Genomic DNA, 8,689 nt, shown 5'->3' with positions numbered 1-8,689 from the left:
AAGCGTGACGGAGGTAACTTTTGTGACAGATATAACAGCTACAGATTCTGATAGAGAAGTTGCAACCAGCGAAATTGTCACATCTGAACTTGCATCTGAGACTAGAGAAGCTACAAGAACGGTTCTTACTGAGGTAACGGAAGTGGTAACAGAACCTTTCACTGAAGTTGAAACAGTTGCAGAAATTACAAGCCAGATTGTCAGTACTGATAGTTATGTGAGTACCACTGAGACAGTAGATATCACGACAGAAGTTATATCTCCTTCGAGCTTTACAGAATTAACCGAAACGATGACAGAGACTTTGACAGAAGTGGAAACTGAAGACATTTTCACAACCGCAGATGAAGGTACAGATGCAAACACAAGCGATATTGTAACAGATGATTTGTCAACAGAAGGAATGGATTCTTCTAGTCCTACGGCGTTGGTAACTGATGCTTCGACTGAAATTGAAACCGAGATTGTTACGGATATTGTGGGAAGCACAATTAGGACAGAGGAGACAGGAACTGATGTGACAGCCGGCGTTGGTACCACGTCAACTTTGATAACCGAAGAATTCAGTAGTCCAGTGCCTGAAGAACCGACAACAGATTTCAAGATAACAGAAATAACTGAGCTTGAAACTGAAAGCGTGACGGAGGCAACTTTTGTGACAGATATGACAGCTACAGATTCTGATAGAGAAGTTGCAACCAGTGAAATGGTCACATCTGAACTTGCATCTGAAACTAGAGAAGCTACAAGAACGGTTCTGACTGAGGTAACGGAAGTGGTAACAGAACCTTTCACTGAGGTTGAAACAGTTGCAGTAATTACAAGCCAGAGTGTCAGTTCTGATAGTTATATGAGTACCACTGAGACAGTAGATGTCACGACAGAAGTTATATCTCCTTCGAGCTTTACAGAATTAACCGAAACGATGACAGAGACTTTGACAGAAGTGGAAACTGAAAACATTTTCACAATCGCAGTTGGATGTACAGATGTAAACACAAGCGATATTGTAACAGATGATGTGTCAACAGAAGGAATGGATTCTTCTAGTCCTACGGCGTTGGTAACTGATGCTTCGACTGAAATTGAAACCGAGATTGTTACGGATATTGTGGAAAGCACAATAAGGACAGAGGAGACAGGAACTGATGTGACAGCCGGCGTTGGTACCACGTCAACTTTGATAACCGAAGAATTCAGTAGTCCAGTGCCTGAAGAACCGACAACAGATTTCCAGATAACAGAAATAACTGAGCTTGAAACTGAAAGCGTGACGGAGGCAACTTTTGTGACAGATATAACAGCTACAGATTCTGATACAGAAGTTGCAACCAGCGAAATGGTCACATCTGAACTTGCATCTGAAACTAGAGAAGCTACAAGAACGGTTCTTACTGAGGTAACGGAAGTGGTAACAGAACCTTTCACTGAAGTTGAAACAGTTGCAGTAATTACAAGCCAGAGTGTCAGTTCTGATAGTTATATGAGTACCACTGAGACAGTAGATGTCACGACAGAAGTTATATCTCCTTCGAGCTTTACAGAATTAACCGAAACGATGACAGAGACTTTGACAGAAGTGGAAACTGAAAACATTTTCACAACCGCAGTTGAAGGTACAGATGCAAACACAAGCGATATTGTAACAGATGATGTGTCAACAGAAGGAATGGATTCTTCTAGTCCTACGGCGTTGGTAACTGATGCTTCGACTGAAATTGAAACCGAGATTGTTACGGATATTGTGGGAAGCACAATTAGGACAGAGGAGACAGGAACTGATGTGACAGCCGGCGTTGGTACCACGTCAACTTTGATAACAGAAGAATTCAGTAGTCCAGTGCCTGAAGAACCGACAACAGATTTCCAGATAACAGAAATAACTGAGCTTGAAACTGAAAGCGTGACGGAGATAACTTTTGTGACAGATATAACAGCTACAGATTCTGATACAGAAGTTGCAACCAGCGAAATGGTCACATCTGAACTTGCATCTGAAACTAGAGAAGCTACAAGAACGGTTCTTACTGAGGTAACGGAAGTGGTAACAGAACCTTTCACTGAAGTTGAAACAGTTGCAGTAATTACAAGCCAGAGTGTCAGTTCTGATAATTATATGAGTACCACTGAGACAGTAGATGTCACGACAGAAGTTATATCTCCTTCGAGCTTTACAGAATTAACCGAAACGATGACAGAGACTTTGACAGAACTGGGAACTGAAGACATTTTCACAACCGCAGTTGAAGGTACAGATGCAAACACAAGCGATATTGTAACAGATGATGTGTCAACAGAAGGAATGGATTCTTCTAGCCCTTCGGCATTGGTAACTGATGCTGTGACGGAAATTGAAACCGAAATTGTTACGGATATTGTGGGAAGCACAATTAGGACAGAGGAGACAGGAACTGATGTGACAGCCAGCGTTGGTACGACGTCAACTTTGATAACCGAAGAATTCAGTAGTCCAGTGCCTGAAGAACCGACAACAGATTTCCAGATAACAGAAATAACTGAGCTTGAAACTGAAAGCTTGACGGAGGTAACTTTTATGACAGATATAACAACTACAGATTCTGGTACAGATGTTGCAACCAGCGAAATTGTCACATCTGAACTTGCATCTGAAACTAGAGAAGCTACAAGAACGGTTCTTACTGAGGTAACGGAAGTGGTAACAGAACCTTTCACTGAAGTTGAAACAGTTGCAGTAATTACAAGCCAGAGTGTCAGTTCTGATAATTATATGAGTACCACTGAGACAGTAGATGTCACGACAGAAGTTATATCTCCTTCGAGCTTTACAGAATTAACCGAAACGATGACAGAGACTTTGACAGAACTGGGAACTGAAGACATTTTCACAACCGCAGTTGAAGGTACAGATGCAAACACAAGCGATATTGTAACAGATGATGTGTCAACAGAAGGAATGGATTCTTCTAGCCCTTCGGCATTGGTAACTGATGCTGTGACTGAAATTGAAACCGAAATTGTTACGGATATTGTGGGAAGCACAATTAGGACAGAGGAGACAGGAACTGATGTGACAGCCAGCGTTGGTACGACGTCAACTTTGATAACCGAAGAATTCAGTAGTCCAGTGCCTGAAGAACCGACAACAGATTTCCAGATAACAGAAATAACTGAGCTTGAAACTGAAAGCTTGACGGAGGTAAGTTTTATGACAGATATAACAACTACAGATTCTGGTACAGATGTTGCAACCAGCGAAATTGTCAAATCTGAACTTGCATCTGAGACTAGAGAAGATACAAGAACGGTTCTTACTGAGGTAACGGAAGTGGTAACAGAACCTTTCACTGAAGTTGAAACAGTTGCAGAAATTACAAGCCAGAGTGTCAGTACTGATAGTTATGTGAGTACCACTGAGACAGTAGATGTCACGACAGAAGGTATATCTCCTTCGAGCTTTACAGAATTAACTGAAACAATGACAGAGACGTTGACGGAACTGGAAACTGAAGACATCTTAACAACCGCAGTTGGAGGTACAGATGCAAACACAAGCGATATTGTAACAGGTGATGTGTCAACAGAAGGAATGGATTCTTCTAGCCCTACGGCGTTGGTAACTGATGCTGTGACTGAAATTGAAACCGAGATTGTTACGGATATTGTGGGAAACACAATTAGGACAGAGGAGACAGGAACTGATGTGACAGCCAGCGTTGGTACCACGTCAACTTTGATAACCGAAGAATTCAGTAGTCCAGTGCCTGAAGAACCGACAACAGATTTCCAGATAACCGAAATAACTGAGCTTGAAACTGAAAGCGTGACGGAGGTAACTTTTTTGACAGATATAACAGCTGCAGATTCTGATACAGATGTTGCAACCAGGGAAATGGTCACATCTGAACTTGCATCTGAGACTAGAGAAGCTACAAGAACGGTTTTTACTGAAGTAACGGAAGTGGTAACAGAACCTTTCACTGAAGTTGAAACAGTTGCAGTAATTACAAGCCAGAGTGTCAGTACTGATAGTTATGTGAGTACCACTGAGACAGTAGATGTCACGACAGAAGTTATATCTCCTTCGAGCTTTACAGAATTAACCGAAACGATGACAGAGACTTTGACAGAAGTGGAAACTGAAGACATTTTCACAACCGCAGTTGAAGGTACAGATGCAAACACGAGCGATATTGCAACAGATGATGTGTCAACAGAAGGAATGGATTCTTCTAGCCCTTCGGCATTGGTAACTGATGCTGTGACTGAAATTGAAACCGAGATTGTTACGGATATTGTGGGAAGCACAATTATGACAGAGGAGACAGGAACTGATATGACAGCCAGCGTTGGTACCACGTCAACTTTGATAACAGAAGAATTCAGTAGTCCAGTGCCTGGAGAACCGACAACAGATTTCCAGATAACAGAAATAACTGAGCTTGAAACTGAAAGCGTGACGGAGGTAAATTTTATGACAGATATAACAGCTACAGATTCTGATACAGATGTTGCAACCAGCGAAATTGTCACATCTGAACTTGCATCTGAGACTAGAGAAGCTACAAGAACGGTTCTTACTGAGGTAACGGAAGTGGTAACAGAACCTTTCACTGAAGTTGAAACAGTTGCAGAAATTACAAGTCAGAGTGTCAGTACTGATAGTTATGTGAGTACCACTGAGACAGTAGATGTCACGACAGAAGTTATATCTCCTTCGAGCTTTACAGAATTAACCGAAACAATGACAGAGACTTTGACAGAACTGGAAACTGAAGACATTTTCACAACCGCAGTTGGAGGTACAGATGCAAAAACAAGCGATATTGTAACAGGTGATGTGCCAACACAAGGAATGGATTCTTCTAGCCCTTCGGCATTGGTAACTGATGCTGTGACTGAAATTGAAACCGAGATTGTTACGGATATTGTGGAAAGCACAATTAGGACAGAAGAGACAGGAACTGATGTGACAGCCGGCGTTGGTACCACGTCAACTTTGATAACAGAAGAATTCAGTAGTCCAGTGCCTGAAGAACCGACAACAGATTTCCAGATAACAGAAATAACTGAGCTTGAAACTGAAAGCTTGACGGAAGTATCATTTGTGACAGATATAACAGCTACAGATTCTAATACAGAAGTTGTAACCAGCGAAATGGTCACATCTGAACTTGCATCTGAGACTAGAGAAGCTACAAGAACGGTTCTTACTGAAGTAACGGAAGTGGTAACAGAACCTTTCACTGAAGTTGAAACAGTTGCAGTAATTACAAGCCAGAGTGTCAGTACTGATAGTTATGTGAGTACCACTGAGACAGTAGATGTCACGACAGAAGTTATATCTCCTTCGAGCTTTACAGAATTAACCGAAACGATGACAGAGACTTTGACAGAAGTGGAAACTGAAGACATTTTCACAACCGCAGTTGAAGGTACAGATGCAAACACAAGCGATATTGTAACAGATGATGTGTCAACAGAAGGAATGGATTCTTCTAGCCCTACGGCGTTGGTAACTGATGCTGTGACTGAAATTGAAACCGAGATTGTTACGGATATTGTGGGAAGCACAATTAGGACAGAGGAGACAGGATCTGATGTGACAGCCAGCGTTGGTGCCACGTCACTTTTGATAACCGAACAATTCAGTAGTCCAGTGCCTGAAGAACCGACAACAGATTTCCAGATAACAGAAATAACTGAGCTTGAAACTGAAAGCGTGACGGGGGTAACTTTTGTGACAGATATAACAGCTACAGATTCTGATACAGAAGTTGCAACCAGCGAAATGGTCACATCTGAACTTGCATCTGAGACTAGAGAAGCTACAAGAACGGTTCTTACTGAGGTAACGGAAGTGGTAACAGAACCTTTCACTGAAGTTGAAACAGTTGCAGAAATTACAAGCCAGAGTGTCAGTACTGATAGTTATGTGAGTACCACTGAGACAGTAGATGTCACGACAGAAGGTATATATCCTTCGAGCTTTACAGAATTAACCGAAACGATGACAGAGACTTTGACAGAACTGGAAACTGAAGACATTTTCACAACCGCAGTTGGAGGTACAGATGCAAACACAAGCGATATTGTAACAGGTGATGTGTCAACAGAAGGAATGGATTCTTCTAGTCCTACGGCGTTGGTAACTGATGCTGTGACTGAAATTCAAACCGAGTTTGTTACGGATATTGTGGGAAGCACAATTAGGACAGAGGAGACAGGAACTGATGTGACAGCCAGCGTTGGTACCACGTCAACTTTGATAACAGAAGAATTCAGTAGTCCAGTGCCTGAAGAACCGACAACAGATTTCCAGATAACAGAAATAACTGAGCTTGAAACTGAAAGCGTGACGGAGGCAACTTTTGTGACAGATATAACAGCTACAGATTCTGATACAGAAGTTGCAACCAGCGAAATGGTCACATCTGAACTTACATCTGAGACTAGAGAAGCTACAGGAACGGTTCTTTCTGAGGTAACGGAAGTGGTAACAGAACCTTTCACTGAAGTTGAAACAGTTGCAGAAATTACAAGCCAGAGTGTCAGTACTGATAGTTATGTGAGTACCACTGAGGCAGTAGATGTCACGACAGAAGTTATATCTCCTTCGAGCTTTACAGAATTAACCGAAACGATGACAGAGACTTTGACAGAACTGGAAACTGAAGACATTTTGACAACCGCAGTTGAAGTTACAGATGCAAACACAAGCGATATTGTAACAGATGATGTGTCAACAGAAGGAATGGATTCTTCTGGTCCTACGGTGTTAGTAACTGATGCTTCGACTGAAATTGAAACCGAGATTGTTACGGATATTGTGGGAAGCACAATTAGGACAGAGGAGACAGGAACTGATGTGACTGCCGGCGTTGGTACCACGTCAACGTTGATAACCGAAGAATTCAGTAGTCCAGTGCCTGAAGAACCGACAACAGATTTCCAGATAACAGAAATAACTGAGCTTGAAACTGAAAGCGTGACGGAGGTAACTTTTGTGACAGATATAACAGCTACAGATTCTGATACAGAAGTTGCAACCAGCGAAATGGTCACATCTGAACTTGCATCTGAAACTAGAGAAGCTACAAGAACGGTTCTTACTGAGGTAACGGAAGTGGTAACAGAACCTTTCACTGAAGTTGAAACAGTTGCAGTAATTACAAGCCAGAGTGTCAGTTCTGATAGTTATATGAGTACCACTGAGACAGTAGATGTCACGACAAAAGTTATATCTCCTTCGAGCTTTACAGAATTAACCGAAACGATGACAGAGACTTTGACAGAACTGGAAACTGAAGACATTTTCACAACCGCAGTTGAAGGTACAGATGCAAACACAAGCGATATTGTAACAGATGATGTGTCAACAGAAGGAATGGATTCTTCTAGCCCTTCGGCATTGGTAACTGATGCTGTGACTGAAATTGAAACCGAGATTGTTACGGATATTGTGGGAAGCACAATTATGACAGAGGAGACAGGAACTGATATGACAGCCAGCGTTGGTACCACGTCAACTTTGATAACAGAAGAATTCAGTAGTCCAGTGCCTGAAGAACCGACAACAGATTTCCAGATAACAGAAATAACTGAGCTTGAAACTGAAAGCGTGACGGAGGTAAATTTTATGACAGATATAACAGCTACAGATTCTGATACAGATGTTGCAACCAGCGAAATTGTCACATCTGAACTTGCATCTGAAACTAGAGAAGCTACAAGAACGGTTCTTACTGAGGTAACGGAAGTGGTAACAGAACCTTTCACTGAAGTTGAAACAGTTGCAGAAATTACAAGTCAGAGTGTCAGTACTGATAGTTATGTGAGTACCACTGAGACAGTAGATGTCACGACAGAAGTTATATCTCCTTCGAGCTTTACAGAATTAACCGAAACAATGACAGAGACTTTGACAGAACTGGAAACTGAAGACATTTTCACAACCGCAGTTGGAGGTACAGATGCAAAAACAAGCGATATTGTAACAGGTGATGTGTCAACACAAGGAATGGATTCTTCTAGCCCTTCGGCATTGGTAACTGATGCTGTGACTGAAATTGAAACCGAGATTGTTACGGATATTGTGGAAAGCACAATTAGGACAGAGGAGACAGGAACTGATGTGACAGCCAGCGTTGGTACCACGTCAACTTTGATAACAGAAGAATTCAGTAGTCCAGTGCCTGAAGAACCGACAACAGATTTCCAGATAACAGAAATAACTGAGCTTGAAACTGAAAGCTTGACGGAGGTATCATTTATGACAGATATAACAGCTACGGATTCTGATACAGAAGTTGCAACCAGCGAAATGGTCACATCTGAACTTGCATCTGAGACTAGAGAAGCTACAAGAACGGTTCTTACTGAGGTAACGGAAGTGGCAACAGAACCTTTCACTGAAGTTGAAACAGTTGCAGAAATTACAAGCCAGAGTGTCAGTACTGATAGTTATGTGAGTACCACTGAGACAGTAGATGTCACGACAGAAGGTATATCTCCTTCGAGCTTTACAGAATTAACCGAAACGATGACAGAGACTTTGACAGAACTGGAAACTGAAGACATTTTCACAACCGCAGTTGGAGGTACAGATGCAAACACAAGCGATATTGTAACAGATGATGTGTCAACAGAAGGAATGGATTCTTCCAGCCCTACGGCGTTGGTAACTGATGCTGTGACTGAAATTGAAACC

Source organism: Diadema antillarum, unplaced genomic scaffold, assembly GCF_040938485.1.
Source record: "Diadema antillarum isolate AM-2024a unplaced genomic scaffold, OU_Dant_1.0 seq00000735_RagTag, whole genome shotgun sequence".
Taxonomy (NCBI): domain Eukaryota; kingdom Metazoa; phylum Echinodermata; class Echinoidea; order Diadematoida; family Diadematidae; genus Diadema; species Diadema antillarum.
This window is presented reverse-complemented; position numbering follows the sequence as displayed.